Source organism: Rhea americana, unplaced genomic scaffold, assembly GCF_003343005.1.
Source record: "Rhea americana isolate MKP2758 unplaced genomic scaffold, rheAme1 scaffold_269, whole genome shotgun sequence".
Lineage (NCBI taxonomy): Eukaryota > Metazoa > Chordata > Aves > Rheiformes > Rheidae > Rhea > Rhea americana.
In genome coordinates, this window is record NW_028186389.1 from 1,065,440 (window position 1) to 1,079,320 (window position 13,881).

The following is a 13,881-nucleotide window of genomic DNA, read 5'->3' on the forward strand; positions in this document are numbered from 1 at the left end:
GAGCAGGACCTGCACTGGACGGGAAGTGTCGCAGTGGAGGTAGGCGAGGGAAGCATTGTGAGTTGTCATGTGATTGTCCCCTCCAGAATTTTTTTTTTCAAAGGGGAAAACTCACAGAACTTAACTGAGAATTTTAAGTCAGTAAATGGTTAATGGTAGGCATTGGATCTCTAATGAGCTGTGGATTTGACTCAGCCTAATGTATTGATTAAGGTACTATTTTCTGAATCTTGTTCTTAGCACATATACACCCTTGATTAAATTAAAAAAAAAAAAAAAAAAGATTGCTGGAGATGTGTGCTTAGGGCTTGAGATAACTACAGGCTTGTCCTAATCAACTCACTTTACAGTCAAAGCAGATAAAAATACGTAACAGGGTGCAGTTAGGTCTATGAGGCAAGCTGACCTGGTGAGGCAGAAGCAGGCAGCATGCCAGGGGCTTGAACTGAACTCTGGTTACATTCAAACAAATCAATGTGCTGTGCACACGCCACGGAGCACTGGGTCACAGAAAAGAGGTTTATGAACGTGGCATGCAGAACAGGCAGCTCCTCTATGGCGTGAACGTGGCGGGCTGCAACGGCAGCTGTAAAAGGGGAGGCTGCGTAGTTACCAGCGCCTCTAGCGCCGCTGGGGCATGGTGTGGGAATCGCTGGTGCGTGCTCGTTTCTTAGATTCTTTGCAGAAATATCGCTCGCCAGGGCTAACCCCTGCTAAGTTTGATCTGCCGCTACTAGAAAAACTTTACGAAGTCTGAAAACAGGCACTGTGGCTGGTATCTTGGAAAAGATCTGCACTGCTAGGGAGAAAATAGAGTGAAACATTAAAAAGCTAAAATCTTGGGGAACATTGGCGCTGAGGATGGCTTTAAGAGTATCCCTTCTTGGTAAGAGGCCAAATGCAAGAGCCAGTTGTATCCCACAGCGGTTGGCTACGGCCTCTGGAGCCCGGATAAGTGAGCGGGCTGCAAAGGGTGCGCAGGCTGCGCTGCAGAGCGTGGTCGTGCCGGCGGTGCAGGCAGCCCCAGCCCCGGGTGCCTGTGCCTGTGCCTGGCTCCACGAGGTCACGCTTTCCTCCGTGGGTCTCTTGCTGATTCTAGTCAGGCTGGAAATGCTCCAAGAAACACTCTCCTAGGGTTAACATAGCATTTTTACTTCTGATTCTGTCTAAAATACAGAACGGGCAAAAGAGGAAAGGCAGACGTTAACCAAAGATTGTTTTCAGGATCAGATTGAGCTCTTATGGCAACGGTTCTTTTAGCTGAACTGGTCCTTTCTATTTGCAGCTGGCTCCAAAGCCACCCCTAACTCCTTACCTTACAGTTCAAAGGAAAAAATAAATAAATCGGTGTCTGTATATGCTCAAAATGGCTGAAGTCTTCTAGAAGACATTATATGTCGTTGGAATAAAAGCTAAGATTTGACCTTTTTATTTGAAAGAGTGATTAGAGAGCATGAGGCTTAGTTCAGCATGGCACTCCAGAGTTTGCTTAATATAAGCAGCTCCCTAACAGGTTTGGTGGCTTACTCACAGTCTGTGCTAAGTCAGGACCTAAAATTCAGAACTATGTAAGGTTTTGAAATATTAGTTCATCTATTTCACAGAACTTGTTTTCTTTTCACATGGCAAGTCTTCCCCAAAATCACATGGTTTTTTGCAATATCAAATGTCCTGGAAACATGAATAATAAAGAGCTTGCAGGAATTGAATTAGGAGGCAAGTAATTAACTGTGTTGGTTTACTTTATGTATATGCAAAAATTTTTATAGTGACATGAGCTACTTCAAAAAATAAAGAAAAAAAGAGAGAGACCAAACTCTTCTCCTTTCCCCACGATTCCCGGCCGCAGGTGAAACATGCATTCCCACCAGGTGCTCTGGAGGCAGTCCGAACTTTGCGTTACACACGTGGTAACCAGGTGTGGGGCTGTAGGAAGATAGCAGGGTTCCTTGATAAAAGCCAGTGTATTGCAAACCGTGGCTAGGAGCCAGGAACTCTCTATTCACTAAGCTATTAGTGACACTGGAGTTATAACTGGTTTTGACACCTATTCTGTTGCTAGTAGGTGTATAACAGAGTAGTACAGCTTTTAATCTATGTGAATAGTAGACAATGCTATCTTTCCCAAAATCCTTTAAAAGAAAAGCCGTGACTGTAAGAGAAGGTTTGCTGTTATGACTTCGCTTCCCCAGGAGTGTACGTGCGTTTTGAGTTATGCTGAATAACACGGTGCAAATGATTGGAAAGGTTGAGCAGTGTGGATCTATACCTTAGCAGACCCATACTGGACAAACTCGCAAACTTCTCTTCTCAGGAAACGCAGTTGACATTGCTGATCTCAGCCCAGCGCCAAGGACTGCTGCAAGCAAAGGAGAAGGCTTGCTGGGCTTTTTTGCATAACTGATCCTGCAGATGATTTTCTACTTCATTTATTTCATAGCAGAACTTGGAGTGTCTGAGCTTGGACAAAATACACAGACTGATTTGCACGTGCCTGTATTTCTGCTGAGTACTTGTCTGCATGCAAACCTGGGTGCCAGTTTAGACTTACTGTGGCAAATGTAGTAGAGGGTGTAAATCTTCATCTTGCCTCCCATCTAACCATAGCAATTAGATAAATTGGTTCATCCTATAGCTCATGCTAAAATGAACCATACATATATAGGTGCCATTACTGAATTTTCTGCTATTAATAGATTCCTACCAACTCCCTGATAAGGGAAGTAAGCCAGATAGCTTTGCTCTCTCATCATTCCCACGAAGGCTGCCACTGGGTCTCAGCAGGGATGTTAGCATCAACCAATCTGTGTTTTGAGTGAGACACCAGGAAGCAGAGTTTTCTAGGCCAGTATTTCAGGAAAACATATGGCAGTGTCTGCTGCGGATCAGAAAGGCAATGGTGTAATCAAACACTATGTCAAGACTTTCCCATCGCACAGACTTGTCGGCACCCAGTTTTCCCCACACCAGCGGATTCTAGTGCCAAGTTCTTTTGCATTTTCTGCTGTAGCCTCAACAGAAACTTTCTGCAGCTAACCCAAGCAGGATTTGAACTTCCTATGTTCAGCATTAAAGTCTTGGGCTAACAGAACGCAAGTCCATTAGCCAGCCCCAGAATCAGGTAATGGAGCCTCTTACGCAAGGAAAGTGCTAGAGGCAGTCTTCTACTCTACGCTTATTTTAATTTCAGTGTTGTAAAAACACATATCATGTTAGATAAAGGAATGACAACGGGATAAATACTGTTGTTTCTGACATCGTGTTTGAATGATGAGTGGGCTGACACTTCGAGCAAATTGGCAGGAGGGGAGCACTTACCACTGGTGTAGCCATACTGTCCGAACTTACACAGCAACTGATTTTGGTCTCCGTCTCTGAACCTTGAAACTTCTTCCTTGTTGCTACTGAACTGTCCATTCTGAGCTTCTTTGTAATTATGCTTGTAAGTGGGTGTCTAGACTTGTGGAATGTCAAAAATATGTTAGTTGCCTTATTCAGTAATACAGTTGTGTTCTGCCAGAAATTCAGACTTCTTTTTAACAGGATAAATTACTGTATCTTATGAGGATGTCTTGATTACATTCTTTCACTAGAAAGAGCACTTTTGCAACTAGTGTTGATTACTACCTTTCCAGGGAGAGAGTTTTCTGATTTCTTGGAGATCTGCAGCCACTTGGGCACCAAGAGCTCTGCAGAGTTTCAGAACAGTCTGACATTAAACCAGATGGAGAAGGAAATTGGCTCTCCCAGCAGTAATCCAGCACGTGCTCTGCTTGCCGCAGACCCTGCACTTGATCTGCCTGTAGAGGCTGGCTTACAGTCCAGCAGTCTGGGGAAGTGTCTTAATTTACTCAGGCAGATTTATGGTAAGACTCTGAAACTGGTGAAGTATCTGAGAACTAAGTTCAGGAAAGCATTTCAGCATGTGCTTAAGTTGATTCCTGCTCATGACTGCAGGGCAGCAAGAACTTTGCTTTTGAGCATCTACCGCAGCGTTATCTGCTCTAGCGATTCTGTCATTCAGGGCCAGGAATAGAGCCTATTTCCCTTCAGTGTGGAATGGTGGTTTCATACTGACTTTGTTACCAAAGGAAATTATTTTCTTCCTTAAATTCCAGATGTTGTTTGGTTTTTTTTTCCCAGTCTGTAACCAAAGCACCAGTGCTAAATTCCCAGTACTGTGTCAGCTGGAGGTGGGATTCTAAGCAAGGGTTGCCAAAGCATATAAATATTAAGTACAGATATTCAGACAGTCAGATGTTGCATGGGGGTTGTCTTCATTAAAGTACTACATTAGCAGCTTCCATTATGTTGCTCTCCCACAGGGAAAGCATTCTGGATCAGAAGAAACTTGCCATTTCACACATACTCCAGCTGTTCCCTTCACCCACCACAGTCAAGCCTAGTATCCTCTTATTTTTAATGAGTTGCGTGTGTGGAAAGTTAAAAAAAAATGCAGAGGGAGATTGTTAGATTGTTTCCAGCACTGAGAAGCTGGAGGAGTTCACAGAGTGGCCTAAGGAAGTTTTCACGGCCTTGTGAAATGAGTAGCTGGAAGGCTGGCTCGTTCCCTGGCTGCTTGCTGTGACGGAAGGACGAAAGGGCAGTTGCCTCAGTCTGTGATGCCTTTGTTTCTGAGAACACTGACAATTTCTGACCCATTTTCTAGCTGTCTCTTCTGCTGCTTTCTAGGCTCATTAGTCTTTGGTTTGGAGTTTGGGTTTACCATCCTTAAGGGATGTTTCCCATCTCCTTCCATCTCATCTTAACATTCCTTGTGGGTGAAGGTGGCGACCGATAGCCCAGGGGATTTAGCTGTAGCCTTGAAATACATTGCAGTTGAGCAAGCCAGAATCTCATCACACAAACTTGACACTGTGCTATATTCATCATTACGCCCCCTCGGCCAGCAGAGCCCTCCCACAATAGGTGTAGATCGATGACAGGCCGTCCTGGCAGTGGGGATAATTTGTGTGTGCTGTGCTGATCTTCAGAAGCTCTATTTGGTGGTGTTCGGGTCCTCTCAGCCCATGCCATAGCTGAGGTGGGGGCTCAGAGAGATGGACTCCTGCTCTGTTTTGAGCCTCCATCTTACAAAGACCTTATGTAAAGGTGACTGCAAACCTGAATATCGAGACGTTCCTTGTTCTTCCCGTCCCTTGCAACTGTGGTGAGTCGCACAGCAATTTGCAGAAAACTTGTTGACAAAACAGGAACCCTTGCTGGCCTGCACGCAGGACTATGCCAAAGCTGGGCATGCAATCAGCAGAGCATGTAAGCTTCTGTTTCTCTCTTTCTTTGAACCATCCTTCTGCTTCAAACAATCTTCAAAGAAAATGATTCACCAACTCCCTATCAAAGTCCTACAACCAGTGGTCATGAATAACTGCAGAACAAACAAGTGCTGTCTTGTAGCAGGGCTGCGGGGAGGGAGTGGTGCAGTTGCTCTCATGTTGCTTGCCACACTCTTAAAATGGAGTAAGGCCTGGGAAAGCAGCACTGAGCTGATACAGCTCAAGTACTGTAGCATTTTAAGGTCCCTACCCTCTAGCTATGCTTGACCAGCCGTTACAACATCAGTCGCTGCTGCACTGCTTCAACGTTGCTGTGAGAAAGTGGTCCAGCCCCTGCAGTATCGTTTGGAAAGAAGGATGGGTTAAAGCCCTGCAGGCTTGATAGCTGACCGCTGGCACTTAAAATCTGAGAACTGTGTACAGGCTGGAGGCCTTTATAGCTGTGATGAATTACCACTGGCCTTGCACATTGCCAGAAAACGTTAAAATGTTATGTGTCTCTGGAACCCATTTGTTTTCATTTACTACACAAAGCAAAACACACCCTGGCTTATAGATAGTTCCTCTGTGCTGGGGCTGTAATTCTGTTGCACTCACAAATGTCATCATTACTGACCCAACACCAGCAGCCTGGGCAGCTTCTCCTCCGTGGTGGCAGAACATAGGAGCTTGGTTCTTATGGAAAGGGATATTTAGATCTGACTTGGAAGAGGGCTTAGTGATGGTATGCACAGGGAGGGTGCTTGTGGCAGGCCTTGGAGTACGTAGGTAAGAGGTGGCAGAGAGGCCTCCCATGACTTGCAGCTAGCTTTCTGGGCAGTGTCTGTGTCTGAATATTCAGTTTGAAGGACAATTCAGTAACCTGAAGAAAGAAACTTTGTGATTAGTGCCTGTACTATCAGGCACAGGGAGAAAGGTGAGCAAATGAGCACTTAACAGAACTCTGAAGTAGATATCCATAGGGTCCACTTCCCTTTAGCAGCCCAGTGCTATCCTGGCATAATATTCAGGTGTTACAGCTAGCACTTTGTTGTGATGCTCAGCATCACTGGTACTTCTAGCTAAAAGAAGCTCAGAGTCTTAGATTTCAAACTGCACTGTAAAGCTAAGATAGAGGGATATTATGTCCATTTTACAGACAGGAAGACTTAAACTAAGAAGAGCTTACAAAACTATCTTCATGGAAACCTAAAAGGAAAAAAAATGTAAACAGCAGGATTGTTAACCTGTCCCAGTGTGCACTGGATGAGCACAACCTCTTAATGAGTAGGATGGTCTGTTGTTAAATTTTGTCCCTTACAGGGAACATCATTCCCAACAACCAGAATGGTCCCAAATGTGCTGAAAAGAGCTTCTGGAGCAAGGGAGACCTACTAGCAATGGAGGAGGATCAGGTTAGGGAACATATACAAGTCCATTGGACTTGATGGGATACACCTGCGCATTGAGGGAACTGGTTGATGTCATTGTGAGGCCACTCAATTATCTTTGAAAGATCATGGTGATCAGGAAAGGTACCTGAAGGCCAGAATAAAGCCCTATCTTCAAAATGGGCAAGAAGGAGGATCTGGGGGGCTATAGGCTGGTCAGCCTCACCTTGATCCCTGGGAAAGTGATAGAGCAACTAATCCTATTGCTACTACTTCCAAACATATGAGGGACTTTATGATGAAGGTGGTTGAACAGTGGAACAAGTTGCCCAGAGAGGCTGTGGAGTCTCCATCCTTGGAGCTATTCAAAACCCAGACGGCTGTGGTCCTGAGCAACTTGCTCTGGTTGACCCTGCTTTGGGCAAGGGGTTGGACTAGATGATCTCCAGAGGCCCCTGCCAACTTCAGCCATTCTGTGATTCTATGCAAAAGCAGTGATTCAATGGAGACACAGTAGTTAGAGCACTCTCTTTAACATAACAACATTACTGAGTGCTCTGCTGTTATTCCAAGAAGGTCTGTCAACTATGTAACTTCCAAATCTGCAATTCCTGACTTGTGAGATCAGCCATGGAGGTAGACTCTCATTTCCTGAAATGATAGGGCTAAATAGATAAGGGCGGGACAAGAGCTTGCTCAATCTGTTAGTTATATAACCACATAAATATAACAGTCACTTTTCTTAGCATCAGGTACTTACTCTGTAATTGGTATCACTTAATGTAAAGCGCTATTCTCCATTTCCCTTCTCAGTTTTAATGGTTAATGTAATTGCAGTTTTGCAAACCTTGGCAGCATGCTAATGCAGTCACTTATGTATTGAGTTAAGTACTTAACATTGTTCACAATATACTACTGTAAGACCTGCATGATCAGAAAAATGAGACCAAACTGTGGAAACAGACAAGCTGTTTGGCGGTGTCATGAAATGAACAAGTGCTAAGGTAGTCCCTAAAAAGAAACCCACAAGTCCCGGCTGAACTGTCTCTCTGGTTCCTTTCTTCATCTGCTTCAACAAGGTATTGCCACTTGCAGTGTTTCCCATATGTGCCAGCTGCACCCTATACATTCAATCTTGGCAGGGCACACACTATATAGCTTTGAATATAAATGAAATGATCACAAACTCAGTCTAAAGTTGTGTTCAAATAGCTTGTATCTGACACACTGAGGACAAATATTTAATTAAAGGAACATGATAGAAAAAAGATGGGATGTGGGATGTAGGATGGGATGAGAAGTAAGAATGAAGGTCTTTATTCAACCTTGCCTCAGGAGTTGATCAAACTCAAATGTTATTTCCTTTTTTCCTCCTGCTTTTTTTCTTTATTTTATTTTATTTTATTTTATTTTATTTTATTTTATTTTATTTTATTTTATTTTATTTTATTTTATTTTTGTGTGTGTCCTGGGAGAAGCCCTGCCATGGGCCTGGCCTTGCATTGCGCAGAGATGATCAGGATTTACGATGAGGTGGAGGCACCAGGCAGGACAGCAGGCGCTGAACTGATACCCTGTGGTTCACTGTTTGATGCTATAGTTACCCCTTTGAGCTGCAAGGCAAAAAGATTGTGGGATAATGGGGGAGTCAGCTTAGGTAGTAGGAGTGAGGGGTTATCATCTTCGAAATACTGGTGTGTCTGAATAACACTTTCAGAAGAGCTGGTCAGAAAAATAGGAGAAATACCCATAAAAGCTCATCTTTGTCCATTTGGTACAGGAAACTGATGTTTCTGTTTCTGGGCTGGAGACAGAAGAGAGAAAGTGCTGTGTTTTCGCCGTAAAAGATTAGCAGAAAAGTGAAAACTTCCACTTGGAAATGAAGGATAGGTCCTCATGAGGGCTGGAATGTGGAAAAATTTCCACAGAAAAGAATAGAGATTAGCTCTGGCATGAATACTGACTCAGTTTTAGTAAACAGAGTATATTTGCATCTGCAGTGAGGTCTCGACTGAAATGTAATTGCATCTGCTTATACCAGTGGTGTAGTTAGTTAGCCGAACAAACGTCAGCACCTCCCCTTCAGTTAAGTGAAGGAATAGGATGTTTCCGTTCCCTGGAACTGCCCCGCCATGTCTCATTAACTCAGGATTACTGGGATTTGAACAAAACCATAAGCTCACCTCCCAGTCCACAACGCCATACTGCCTTTAACAGAAACCACCAGACCTGCTCTGTGAGCTTCTCATTTTCCTCACGCGGCAGTAAAATACAGCACAGTGTGCTGCAACATCTGTAGGTGATTCAGTGCACGGAGCCATATATTGATGCCTGTGCAGAACACGAGATTGGGGTCACTTCTGAAGCATTTGGAAATACTTCTGCTGAAATGAGAAGCAGGCTGTTTTGTTTACAGCACAGGCGTTTCCTTTGCTTACAAAGGAAATCGGAGTGCCCTCATCGGCTACAAAACCAGGGTGTGAGCCGCCATGTAAATTCATTAGGGTTCTGCTCACTTCCACTCGTTCAGAATTTGGCTTCTTTTCTTGCACTGTGTACAGACAAATCCAGCATGTTTGGAGGCCCCCTCCCAAGAAATGGCCAATATGTTCTTGGGAGCCTTGTATTCTTACAAAAACGCTGGCCTGCTGAAGACATAAGCACTTAAAGATGCCTGTGTGTGCATACCATTCAGGTCAGTGGAGTTATTTCCATGCTTGAAGTGAAAGAACAGTTACTCTGCTTGGGCCAGCATGTGACAGATCCAGAATAATGGAAGTATTTCTCAGTTCTTTTTTGCAGTGAGGGCTATGACAGCACCAAAAATGTTTTTTCCACTGAACTGACATATGTCCATCCAAGAAAGCAGTTGCACTTTGCATGAGTTGAATTTATCTGAGGCTTTTCCATGCCGCTTCCCTAAGAAAAACACATCCTAGCCTGACTGATCATAGGGGCAACAACAGCAATTAGTTCTACTGATAGCTTATCCGAACAGCTGCCAGAGGTATTGATCAGGGAAAAAAAGCTGTTTCGAATAGTGACATCTGAAACTATTGGTTTCAAAACAGCCAGAAATACAGCTATTGATTGACTGAAGGTTTTTTTCCTGGTCTTTAAGAGCGCAATTTTGCTTTCTTAACTCAGCAGGACACTGTGCTGTGGACTTTTAGAAAAAATTTAAAGCAAGTTTTAAGAAACAAAAAATTGAAGCCAGGGTGGGTGATGGGACACCTTTGGAGAAAATTATGATGAGTATAGGAAGCCAGAGTTATTTTCCTGATTATTCCCCAACCATTCCAATCTGAGACTTGAAAATATTACCCAGATTTGTTGGGAAAGATATAAAAGGCAGAATCTGTTCAGAATCTGTCTGGGAAGTCCATATGCCCATCTCTTTCCTGGGAATAGGAAAGCAAGCTACTTTTCTGGGACTGAGCAACAGCTAGTCAAATTTGCAGAGGAACATGGAAATTAAAAATGGTTTGTGGGTTTGAGCACCCCATTGAGAAAACAGAGTTTGGATTTGTTCCAGAATTAGGCAGACAGTCCTATGCCACCTGGAGGATTTTTACTATATTTTTCTCCAGCTCTCAGATTACCTGCCTTTATTCATGCCCAAATCCTTCCCTGCACAGAGGGATGGCACATGGCATTGTGTTGAACCTCCACGTCAGGAAAAATTTCAGACAGCAAAATGGTTCACCTTAAGCTTTCCAGAGTAGTTAAAGAACAAATGTCTTTCTTTCCCTTCTTTGTCAGGCAGTCACTGCAAAAATGAACATATTTCAAGTACAGTCTGTAAAGACTTGTGATCCAGGCATTCAGGGCATGTATGGAAAGCCCGCCTGTCGTCATGCATGGTCTGATGGCATTACACAGTTGTGTCTCCATCTGTGGAGCTAGGCACTTGTTTGAAAGATGGCAACAAAACCTACATGTTGACGCTGCTCATATTGCTGTGAATTGAAGACAGACAGCTCCTAAATTGATTCATCCCATCTTTATAGCTGGAATGAGCTTGAAATATGGAAATGGAAATTTAGCATTTCCTGTACAGATCTTTGTGCGCAGGGAGTGGTATTTCTTCCCCCTTCCCTCGGCCGCGTTGGAGGGATGCCCCACCTGTGTGATGCCTTTCTGCAGGTCAGGAGGCGCCTGCATCCGAGGGCTGGATTTGGGACCGTGGGCAAGGCAGCGGAGCTGGTCCTGCCTTGGGTGTGGGAAGGATGAAATCGCTGCCCTCGCGTCCCATAGTCGGCACATGAAGAAACACAATGCTGTTCTTGGACCAGGAGCCCCTTGCATGCTGTGTTCCAGGTTGTTTCTCGTTTAAACCCTGTTATTGCTCTTTACAACTGTGCCACAGGCCCCTGAAAGCTTCAACGGAGCCGGCTATGGCACTATCTTCTGCTCTACGCCATGTGGAGCAGCTGCTGCTTTTCGTGTTTCTTTGGTGGTAGCATCTCCGTTTTGGGAACGAGAGGAGTGAGAAGTGGCGGTACAAAGCAGCTCTTCCAACATCGCACAAGCTCTCTGTGACAGAACTGGGAAAACTGACGCTGAGCTGCCGCGTCCCAGCCCAGACCTGCCAGCCCGGCCTCCCTCCGCAGACTGGGCTGGGCTGGGAAAACAGCAGTGAGCCCCGAGGCCGGCGGTGCGTGGTTGGCGCCGCGCCGGGCGCCGGCGGCTGCGAGGCGCTGGCGCCGGGCGCTGTGCCACGCGCGCCAGCACTGCTGCGCGGGGGCTGAGCACAGCGGCAGCTGCCCAAGGGCTGCACGGGGCGGTCAGAGCTCCCAGCAAGGGGAAAAGCTTGCGACTTTATCGCAAGCAGCTCTTTGGCTGGAGCAGCTGGGCGCTGAGCGTGGAGGTTTGGCGTGGAAACGGCCTTTCATTAGAGCCGTGTCTCCGAGCCTTCCCAAGAAAGCCGTCTGCCCGCAAGGCGTTTCCCCGCGCCCGCAGAGGCGGCCCGAGGCCGGCAGCAGCCGCGCCGCCGCCGTGGCCGGTGCCGCGCCGCCATCTAGCGGGCAGCGGCGGCCGTTGGGCGCGCGGCGGCCGTTGGGTTCAAACGGGGCGCGCGCGCGGGCCGTTAGCGGCGGCCGTTACACCGCGCTGTGGGGACGCCCGCGGCGGGGCTCGCCGCTCCCACTCGCTGTGACCCCGCGCAGGGCACGGTCCTGCGGGTAGGGCTTTGCGGGTCCCGGTGGCACGGGGCAGCCAGGGAGGAGCACAAAGACCATGAGGAAGCCTGGACTCGCAGGGCAGGAGCACGAACACTCCCTGCTTATATGCACGGGGCTGAAGTAGATGAGGAGAAAAAAAAGAAAAAGTCTGATTACAGCTAATGCCATTGTCCGTCAGGAAATTTGGAATTTGCCTTTACGGCTGTGAGTGCTCCAGAGATGCTGGTTTATTTAGCTCAGGAGGCAGGTCACTGGCATTTTGCATGGCTCTGTGCTCAGGGGAGCATTGCAAACCGGGTAAGTTCGTCTTGGCCCTCGCCAGCTCCTGCTAGCTGAAAGCTTTGGGTGCCTATCTGTGGTAATTTGGGTCAGGCCCTGTCCTTAACCTTTCTTTATCTGTCACATCTAAAGCCTAATTTTTTATTTTCTATAATACATATTTAGCTTTTGTTCCTAACGTATCTGGAGTATAAGGCAGTATTAATGTTATGACCATCATATTCAGTCAGATTAAGCCTAATATTGTTAGTCTCAGACTTTCACAACCTGTGCCTCAAAATTATCATCAGACTGTAAGCTTTAAATTATTAATAGAGATGCTTTGGAGATTTTTTTTACCCTTTAAATGTGGAGACTTCTAGAAATGCCTTGAAAACTCTGAAAGCTAATGACATGACCTGTGGTAATCACAAGGCTCCCCAATCTGGTGCATTAACTGAAGTCCCTTGTTACGAGCTCTGATTTTTAATGAGTCAGTGCTCACAACATAGTGCGGGGATACTTTCTGTTTACAAAGGCAGAAGAGCAAATGCTCCACACTCATTTCAATACATTGTAGTGGAATGGCAACATGAGAGAGGGACAAATAAAGGTACGTCTAGGAATACAACCAAAGTTAATTACTGTGGCTGCATTTAACAAATGCAAACAGGACAGGGGATGCAATAGGAAATGGGAAATAGTGAGAGAGGCAAAACCTGTTCTCCAAACTCTGTGCCAGTCCCAGACCTTGGCGTTCCTAGGAGGACTGGAGCGCATGTTCTTCTGTAACCTCTTCTGGTACACAAGTTTCAGTTAAGCTGAGCTCTTTGATGGCAGTTTTAAGCACACATAATGTTCTGCTCCGCCTAGTAGATGATACATTATATAGAACCTATAACTGGCAAAATAAGCATAGCCATCATGGCATGCTGTGATAGAAAAGCAAAGTGTATTCCTACATTATCTGACTGGTTGAAATTGCATTTTTGTTTTCACTCCTCCCCCAGATCTGTGACTGAGAAACCCACTGCCTCTCAAGTGGTATAAAGCCAGGATAGTGTTTCATAAAACACACTGCGGTCCTTTGACAAATGGTTTAATTCCCAGGAAATTCCCAGTAAACATTTAAGATAGTCTGCCCTTAGGAGGTGGAGCTAGTTCTGGTCATTTAGTGCCTTTGTCTAAACAAACTTATTGATTGTAGCTGACTCCACTGAAGCAATTCATAAACAGGGAATACCGATACAGCAACCAGTAGCATTTTGCCCAGAGCAACATCTGTGCTCCAAGCTGCTTATTTTAATACTAGACAGTACAAATCTGATGATTTGATAATACAATGTTGAATGGTAAATCTGGATCAGCATTACACATATCTAAGATTAAGCATTTCTGAGTCTAAGCCTTCAACGCCATTAAAAAAAGAAATAGGCCTTACCTCTAATCTTGGATGTAGTGGTGTTAAGCACAGTGTTACTTTGCTGATTTTATGGAAGTTACTTCACCCTTTTTTAAGTAGTAACAGAGATGATTGATTTATGTCAGCCAGAGTGCTAACCCCAACCCCTGTAATTTTACTTGCTTAGTTCACTTTGCTATCAAATAGTCACTCTTGTAATTGCTTAGGAAAGACTGGAGGTGCACAGAATTCATCATTTCACTGTTTACCAACCACCCTGCAAAGGAAACATTTTTCTTGTAAGCTGACTAAATGTTTAAAAACATACACCCATCTACAGACTACCTGAATGAGAAATATGAAAAAAAGGCTAG

At 45.2% G+C, this 13,881-nt stretch overlaps 1 protein-coding gene across 1 annotated transcript in view; it reads left to right on the forward strand.

The window, feature by feature from the left end:
- Positions 1-13,881, forward strand: part of FAM168B (family with sequence similarity 168 member B) — a 106,965-nt gene that overhangs the window by 33,232 nt on the left and 59,852 nt on the right. The gene's annotated exons all lie outside the window — the stretch shown is intronic.